Raw genomic sequence first — 9970 nt, 5'->3', positions numbered from 1 at the left:
GACTATTTATGGTTAAATCACAATTAATTTTCAAAGACATGTCGAAAATTATATGTAATTTAACAAATTCTTAATTGCTATATTCCCAGAACCGCACCGTTGACCCTTGTCAAAATCTGGCCGCTGGTCACACCATGTTATTAGCGCGTCACACAAGTTTCACCTTTTCAAAGAACTATCTGAGGCTCGACAAAATTAAAAAATGAGAACATCTTTTTAGGGACAAAGGCATGAAGTTGACCAAATCAACTTTTACTACATCTTTAATTGATTAGTCCCCACAAATTTTCGGTCTAACTATGTGGTAGTTTAGGCATCGAATAAATTAAGTGACACATTTACTGAAACAAATATAAGTATACGGTAAGTCATAAAAAGCGATTACGGCATCGGCGATTTTAGAGATTGGCTTCCCTGTACATTACCCGAAATAGATTCGTCGAAAAAACCTGATTTCAAAAACACAGTACCTTAATGGCCGAAATACATGATACTTCGTAGAATTCACCTTTCGTGAAAACTGAACCAGACAGTTGCATTTCCAGTATCATTCCGGTGGTGCTGGATGTTGTATGAGCTGGCGCGAAAAGCAAAACCTTGCTATTAACCTGAACCTAAACCAGCATATCCCACTGCTAGGAAAAGGCGAACCTCCAGAGATGGTGCGAGCTGAGATTACAAGAACAATAGAATACCTTACCCGTTATGACACACTCCAAGAAGTTCCTGACGAGACCATAGAAAGAGAGAACCCAACCCGTTTTACAGTTAAACAGTCTTATACGGTAATGACTTTTTGTTATTTCGACACATAACAGTCGCCACTGGATTGACTAAATTTGGAAATATGAAGGAATATTTAAAGTAAATCAATGACGTCTCAAACGGTATTTGAATATCAGAAACTCAAGATAATTACACCAACAAGATCCCCTTCAATTCCTTATAAAAACCACGAGGAATGTATATTGTTGGACGGTGTTAAGCAATTCATTAAATAATTTTTTTTGCTAAATTTAGATTTTAAAAAATCACTAAGCTTTATATCTGCTGAATGGACAGGTTTCATGATTTTCATCGAAGTCTTGTGTTGTGTTTGGTTTTACGCCGACCTGTGGGGATTAAAATCTGGATAATTTGTGTAGATTCAAGCTACGAAAATAGATTGTAGAACTTTATATTCAGAAAAAAATACATTGGCTTAAGTAATATTAATTTGTAATTCAATTTTCTCCATTGCAATTCAGAACATTCTGTGTCAATTAAATATTAAATAAAAAATCGGGTCATTTTCACAAATGGTTTCGGTTCCAAAACCGAAAACATGTGTGCATACTTTAGATAGACCCTGCATGAATACTGCCTATACATAATCAATTGAAACAAATCTAATCGAAGATAATGTTTTGATGTGTGTTCTATTCAAATGAAGCGATCCATTTCGTGACCTTGAGGGCTATGCGGCTAGGCCTGTCTTGGCAAAGGGGCCCGCAGCCCTGTAAATAATGAGCCTGTGTGACTTACAACGCGGGGGGGGCATGCAAGTCCCTGCCCCAGGGGGCCGTATTCATTTCCAATCACCACTGGATACTGACCGAATCCGTTTTAATTTTCTATAAAGAATTATTGTTTTATAACACTTTGTTAGCTAATCGGCAAAATAATTGTTTGGCTTGACCAGTAATTAATAACTGGCTTTAATTGTTTCGTTTTGCCTCGCCATCGACTCCGACAAGGGCCTGGTCATATCTTCTACCTTAAGATTACTCGCTAATGATGTTGCAGTATATGAAAACCTCTTTGTTGGTTCAGACCATGAGGAAACAGTGACGTACTTTCAAGACTGTCTTCTTTCTATACATCTCCCTCTCATATTCTAATTAAATCCCTCACCAACCCCCTTAAAAAAGCATATAAAATTATTAGGTACTCAGAATTAAAAGTAATTAAAAATATATCACGTAAGTCACGGTATTACTTAATGGCTGACGTGCTGAAATCGCGATGTTATCTATTCAGAATTTATTGGGTTTTCCATGATTATTTTAATAGAACAAACGACCGAGCACTCTGCGTGACCCTATGCCCCTGCTAAACGCTTCGACACTAATTGTCTATCCTAAGATGGATGTTTCAAATGTTTAAAACCCTACTCATTTACACGTAAATGAGTCAACGTATAGGTAGGTATACGCTCTTCATCCTGCCATGACCGTCAGCTTTGCCTGGCGCACGATAGTGTCACTGCGCAAACCTACAACACAGAGGTTACTTTAAGTGCGCCAATCGCTATTTGTATATCGCGCTAATCACTACTTTTTCTCACGTTCACGTTTGATCTTATACTGTACTAATCAAATATGATGTTACGTTGATGATGCCACTAAGTGTGATGTACATCTAGCATTAACTCACTCAGGATTTACGTATTTTTCGCGTCAATTGGCTACCTGAGACCCAGTTCATCCACCAAACTAATTCATTTGAACCGGTTCTATAGTGGTTATATTTGTAGGTATAGGTAACTGTGCTCCAAATTTAACATCAATAAATGTAATAAAAAAACAATAAACAGTGGTGAGACGTTATCTATGAAATCGGACAAATTATGTTTAACATGCACACACGCTGTGTAGGGGTTAATTAGGGATTGAACGTGCCACTACCCCAAGTCACTTCCGGAGCACCTGGTTTATCCGTAGGCCGATCATTAACACAATGTCGCATATTTATCACACTGTCTAGTTAATATAAGTGCCATGAAATAGGGCGTTAAACGCGAATGAATATGATGTGCGAAGTGTGAAATGACGCCATAAATATGTATGTATACGACTCTGATCGTCAGGTTGTAATAAAATTTTTAATGAAGTAATGATCAGTTTTGCATTAATGCATTATGGTTTACATTCCTAAACAGTTACTATTTATTTCATCGCAGTGGGTTTGAATTCACCTCGAGTAAATGGGTAAAAAAGTGAAGCTTCACTGGTTCAAGTTCGCTTCCAATTACCTTTGGTTGGGTCACGAAAAAGCATTGGTAGTCGCCAAATCAGCACCGCTAATGTAAAACGTGACAGTATAAGTTAAAATTACCTGAGATTTGTACGATAGACCAATTATTTTATTCATATGTTGCCGGGTATGTAATTAAGCTGATCTCACTGATCTCCAAGAACTTAAATCTAACTTTTCACTTGCCTAAATGAATCGCAGGCATTAGACACCTCTAATGGTTTGCTTTTGCTTGCCTAGAGAGGCTAAAATAAATGGAGCAGTTTCTAGAGAATAACGCAGATGATATGTAAAATTTCTAAAAATTTTCTTTTATTTAATGGAGAGTTTTGCACGTATTGGAGGACAGCCAATAATGGGAAGAGTTTAAGGGTAAAAACATACTAAAGCATCACACCTCGTCGGACACCTCAAAACTCATCTCGCCAAGAATTGAACATCGCCGTTTATTATAATTCATTTGTCTAGTCTCTTACGAACAGAGAGGTAGTAAAAATGTTGTCCGATTCAGGTAGTGACAGTGATTCGTCAAATACTTTAGTATTGTGATTATTATTCATTATACATTGTTTATGTTAAATTTGGTCCCGTCCCTCAAGTAACACCATATATTTCCTTCCTCTACCCTCAACTTACATTAGGTCCTTCCATCAGGTCAGACATATTAGGTACTGCTGATTAAATGCAACGCGCACTGTTGTCATGTGGTGGGAGTGGGGTGGGGGGTAAGAGAACCAATCACGAAGCAAGTTTCGAGCATCTCGTCACTTGAAAACAAAATATTTTGTTCCGCATTTTACGGTGGGGCGAGATGCGGCGTTTCACTATGTTTTCACCCTAAGAAGAGGTAAAAGGTACCGATAGACTAGAGAGAATAGAAGACTCAAAGGAACAACATATGTAGTGATATATTTACTAAGAGTAAGTACCGCATCTCTAATATTTTTCTTTTATTTTGTAAAAAAAGTCTGTAGATTTGCGAGAGCGGTCACTAATGGCAGAAGTCCAGGACGATCTCCATAGAGAATAACGAAGATACTGATATTTTCTTAGATGAAATGCTAAATCTGGATTGTTCAGTAGGGGACTAACGGAAGATCCGAGCGGTAAAGGGACGGAAGAGCAAATTATTGAAGTTGGCGTTTTATTTAGTGTCTATGTAATACGTCTGAGAGTGAATTACCTGCAAATAGGTCTCCTCCAGCGTTTTCTCCATTAAGTTATATTATCTGAGACCTCACATCTGCGGGTGATTGCTAAATGAGGCTTTGAAACGTATTGGCAATAATTATCAGCACTAAGTTGCAGTGATTACAAATAACCAAAGTCATCATTTGCTTCCAAAAAATTTTCATTGTGGTACCCTAACATTTTATTATTAAAACACCTAAAAAAAAACAAAACGAACTTAATTGCTATTTTCTAGTGGACGTCACCTAACAGCCTTTACTAATAACAATAATCACCTCCTATTTGTTGTTAACACTATAATTGCCTTGCATGTTCCTCCTACCGACAGTAATGAGCGTTTTTGATTGGCTTTTGTCTAAACCCGAAAGCGCTTCTCATCAATTGTATGCGGAGAGAAAATAAAATAAATTCCTTTGTCAAACATTCTACCTTAGCTTGACGTTGATTAAGCGATGCCTGGTCATTCTTGAAGCGTCTTGACGATTATATACAGCGTGTAAGAAAAATTCACTCTTCAGCTGTTGTTTCTGGACGCCTGGGCTTGAATGGTATCTACCTATTACAATCGAAATTTGTTTTTATGTATCCTTCAGAGAATCTTTTAAATGTACCGCTAAAAAATCTTAACAAATTTTCTGCCTGATTTTGCAAAGGGAGCACCAGCACGATACTAAACCAAATACCCTTGCCCATTCTAGATAACGTGTATTATCTATATAAATTATAAGTAAGACTTTATGGTCAGTAAATAACCACTTGTCGTCTTGCTAAAACCGAGTGCTTTGCTACGGAAGTGCCAGATATCATCTCTGCTAAACTCTAATGTCTCTGTTTGATATACGGCCCCATATATCACCCCGCCTGACGACATTGGCTTCAGCCTTTATACGCTCTTATCGCTCCTTCAATAGTATAGGAAATTTATGTAAAAAATTGTAGGTATTTCAAGAAGTATCAACCAATTAAGTATACATTGGGGACACAAAATAAAAGTTTCTTTTTTAATTGAAATAATAATAAACGCCAAGAAGTTAACCGAAAACTAACCATAATTAAGTCGTGTGTTACTTTCTTTATTTTTGTCATTATTCATAACCAAAGTATACATAGATATACAGTATGTCCCCAAATTAGGTTGCCAAAAGGAGAAAATTCCTTATTTTTCGTTTTGCGACAAAAATGTATTCTTCATGAAAGCTGTTGCTTGTTTCAAAACTGTTGAATCAGTTCATGCCGTTTTAATTTTCTAGTTCGTTACAGAGAACTATCGAAAAATAGGTTCACTTAGTTGAACATTTTTGTAAGCAACAAACATTAATTTTCGTTTTTATGGCAACCGTAATCAAGACTGTTGTTTATCAAGGGTTTATTTTCACAGTTCAACAAAAAAAGAGAAAATAGTAAATAAAAATTTCATCTGATCCATTGTTCGCGTTCGTGAACGTACAGCACAAATCTCCGACGCAGTTCACTAGAACTTCTTCGGATCTCCTCGAGCGGTAACGACTCCATAGCATTTCTGATTTTCTCGTTCCAAATGTTCTCCATTCGGAGGAAGATCATTCGCATAAACCATTTGTTTTAAACAGCCCCAAAGGTGAAAATCTGCCGTAGTCAAATCGAGTCTGTTCGATGGCCATAAAACAAAACCATTTAGTTGAGTTCTGAAGAAAATTTACTAAAAATTCGTGATTTTTCCTGCAACTCTCGGATTTTAATATGTAAATTCAAGTGTAAATTTTTATAAAAAGGCATATATTTTATATACTCATCAGATAGTTCTCTTTAACTTTTTGCCAACGATATAGGGTTTTACAGATTTATCTTTATCATTTCTTTAAAAAATTAATTCAAAATAGTTCCTAAACGCCCTTGAATATTTTGAAGGTCACGTTCTTTTAACGAAAACAAATAATAGTGAAACTTAAATTCCAGACATTCCAATGTCAAGTGATTTAGCGCCAGTTAAAGGGGATACTCTATTTAATAAAGAGATAGCTGAGAAGGAAAGTAGGATAGTGGGTCATTGGAGGTAAGACAGGGTACGAAACCGTCGACACGAAAGCCGGATAAAGACGTCAATATATGTAATACTGGATTGTTCCTTGAAACCGAATCACTTATATCATATATCGATCCTTGTCTCGTATTTCCCGGTTGTCCGAGTAAGAGAGAGATCAATTTCTCCAAAGATATTTCATCATAACCTCAAAAATGTTTGTTTTGATTTTTGAAAGATTCTACATTATTTTTAAGAGAACATAATTAAAATAGTTGGAAATTATAACATGTTTCGTGATAATAACTATTAATAAAGATGATAGTTATTACTTCGTTTCTTGATTCTTTGTTTCAAAGGTCTAAAAACTTGGAAACCTCAATTACTGTCTTATTTTTATTAGGTCCAGACCATACTTTCTTAAGTATTAATTATTAAAAACGTGAAAATCTCCGTTAAAGTGCAATTGCGATATTCACTTTAACCACGGGAGATTCTATGGATGATCCTCCACAAAATTCCATAACGAACCTACAGGGCTTGCAAAGAAAACCAAAACCCCCACATGGTGTCTCTTTGATGAAAGGCCGTCTCAGTGAAATCCCGATTTTCAAGGCTGTCACTTTAAATTTCTTATTTCCCTTTTGTTAGCGCGGATGACGAATCGGTAAACTGTTCCCCAAGGAAAACTAAAATGTGGATGGTAAAGCCCGCAGGAAATACTTACTGACCTTTTATTTTCGATTACGTATGCTTTCCCGGAAATTGCAGAATGTATTTTCAATCCTTTAAAAGCTACTGTCCGAGCCATTAAATGTCAACACAAGTTAGGTTTACGTAGTATGAATATTCAGGGAACCCGAATATGTTGAATGACGACCATTTTTGTCAGGCGGAATTTCAATCCACCCTAGGAAAGAAAAATCTCGAATATGCGAATTAATTAGTACCTCTTTCCTTTTAGGAAAACCAATAATTAGGTGTATGCTGAACTTGGGCGAATGTTTTAATTGCACTTGAGAGTCCGCCCTCAAGAGTTAACAGAAAATGTATATGAGAACTGGGGGAGAGCCAGTAAATAAACCTTTTTCTGACCAGAAGATAGATGGTTTTTGAATAACGTAGAGTCATTGTGATACTTCCGAATATTGGTTTTCCACTGAAATAGATAAGGGTTGAAATGTAACAACAATCCGTTCCCCTTTTATTGTCTCGGTCTTTTTATTTATTTGCATTTGAATGTGGTCTTAACATTAGCATTTTCCGTAAATTTTCCGCGCCGAACGTATGGCTACCCCACGTTTTAGGTAAATTGAACACAACTCGTTTGCTTAAGGATTACAAGTGTTAAGCTCCCATTCTCCGGTTAAGCTAAGAGCAGAGAGCGTTAGGTTAACTACTCCTGCATTTTTCCTTTATATTTACACTTTGCCAGTTGGTCTAAATGGCTCTGTGGAAATAAACATAATTAAGCATATTTTTTAACTAAAAACACATCATTGGAAACATCAATTATAATTTCATGTCGAGTTAGATTCTATACAAGTGAAGTCTTAGTAAACGTTAATTACACTTATCTACAGATGGCAAATATGCATGCGAAAGCCTCTAATAACCCTATAATCACGCTATTTCTATTTCTAAGCTGAAATAAATTTCAGACGTAATAGGATCTATAAGTACCTGCGCCCTAGTTCTAAACAAACTTCATGTACACATTTATACTTGATTGCTACCTACAAGGTAATTTAGTGTTAATTACAGGTGCCACGCACATAACCTCAGCACCTGTGATATTTGACTGATAACCAACTAATTGAAGGACTCACCAGGCATGCGCCACGAACGTGTCTGGTTAGCAAAAATAAATGCGCGAATCCATTGTAGTCATTCAACTAGCAGCTGAATCAGTTTTACATTGCTACGACTCTTTCTGGCCTTTATTCAGAGGGTAATTTTGATAAAAAATGATCAGTGGTTTGTTAAAATAATAACAAAGTAAATATTCAAGTGAAGTCGGGGCTATATGCAAAATAGCCTGAATATTGAGAGGGTCACGGATGGGTTAGGTAGGTATAAACCTATTATATTGGGGGTTACCATCATCAATATGTCTCAGGCATTATGAACCTATAATTTTCAAAATTTCAACTAAATCGCGTGTTCCCATTTGGCCACGGGCATCTGCGCTGTCTTAGTTATTAACCGGCTGTTCGTAATCTGGGCGAGCATTACTTTAATTCCTTAGCGTGTAAAGTGTTTGTAACGGACAATCCCTTGTTACATGTAGACCTTCATCATTTATTTATTAATGTTGCTAAATATTAGTTGATTACGTGTTCAGACTGGCAGATTTAAGTCTCAGCAAATTTCCGAGACACCAGAGTCTCGAATCAAATCTGTGCTACAATGAATATTCAGTAGAAATCTATAGATCATTAAATAACTTTGAGCTACTGATACCATATACAAAGACCATATATCAAGATATTATGACATGAAAAACTTGGTGGTTCTATTAATGCCGCTTTGATATTTATAAATGACACGTTAGGAATTTGAAGTCACCACCAAATGAGGCATTCCAGTGGACTGACTTCTAATGAATTCTTATAGGGGCAGAGTAGCGCATCAGAGTGATTGAATTTTATTCACCTGACAAGAATCCCTTTTTGTAACACATCAGCAGTAAATATGTTTAGATGCTACTTGCATGCCTGTTTGCGGCTTCCCTTCGGACCCCAATACTTACTTTGTAAATAATATCGCATATCAACTACTACATACTTTAAAAAAGAAAGCGATCGTCATTTATGTATATACGCACTAAAGACTTTAATATCTGTCATCTAGAAGAACAGCGTTTATGACATAATAATGGTGCACGGGATTTAGGCCCATTCAGAATCGTGAGACCACAAAAAAAGGATCTAAATGTGAAATATGATGCCTCTGACACTGAGAAATAGCCCGAAGGTATTGCTTCTTTTATGAAATTTATTTGTCATTTTTTATAATGATAGAGGTAGGTATATGAACTTCAGAGAGAGACCAGCAAATGTATTAATTATTATCGCCTAGTGCAGAAAGAACTGAAGCCTAGCATATTATACTTTCAGGTAAGGCCATATAGGGATCAACATTAAACCCAAGTTATCGCACGTAGCCAAGGTGGTAATGTATCATTTAGTTTTCTTCCAGTGTTCGGCCAATCATCCACATCTCTAAGGCGCCTGATAAGTATTATTACACTGCGGAAAACAAGTTGCAACCTAGTTGACGTCATTTGACAATTTGACTCAAATTTGAACACATTTTTGGAAATAGTGACGAATTTTCCAACCAGCTCTACTTGGCCTTTTCATAAGCTCTATTGTCGCGAATGTGATAACGCTCACACATTAGATTTTTCAATCTTTATAAGCCCCAGCTGCAGAATCCTTTCATATCCTGAAAGCCTTTAATTGCTGACCACTTTGGTAATATGTTTATTTAATAAGAATTGAAATATATTAAGGCAATTAAATTGTTTGATAACATTATTTTGATCATCTAATTAGACAACATTCATGTCCAAAAATAAACGTGATTCATTGTTTCTGGGTATAATGGTGAATATCCTTTTACCGGTTAAAAGGTACAAGATTTGATTGATACTGGCGGAGGGCGCCAAAGACGATTTTCGCCAGTCATAATTAGGTCCAATAAGAGTAGTTTTCAGAGTTAAACAAACATTTTTAACCATTTCCCCAAGTACAAATGATA

At 36.3% G+C, this 9970-nt stretch overlaps 1 long non-coding RNA gene across 1 annotated transcript; it reads left to right on the top strand.

The window, feature by feature from the left end:
* Positions 1-8097: 8097 nt before the first annotated feature.
* LOC136350334 (uncharacterized) lies at positions 8098-9803 on the top strand. Its single transcript, XR_010734136.1, has 3 exons — positions 8098-8274; positions 9229-9324; positions 9407-9803. It is a non-coding gene; the product is annotated as an uncharacterized lncRNA (long non-coding RNA).
* The last annotated feature ends 167 nt before the right edge of the window (positions 9804-9970 follow it).

Source organism: Euwallacea fornicatus, chromosome 3, assembly GCF_040115645.1.
Source record: "Euwallacea fornicatus isolate EFF26 chromosome 3, ASM4011564v1, whole genome shotgun sequence".
Classification (NCBI taxonomy): Eukaryota; Metazoa; Arthropoda; class Insecta; order Coleoptera; family Curculionidae; genus Euwallacea; species Euwallacea fornicatus.
This window is presented reverse-complemented; position numbering and strand designations above follow the sequence as displayed.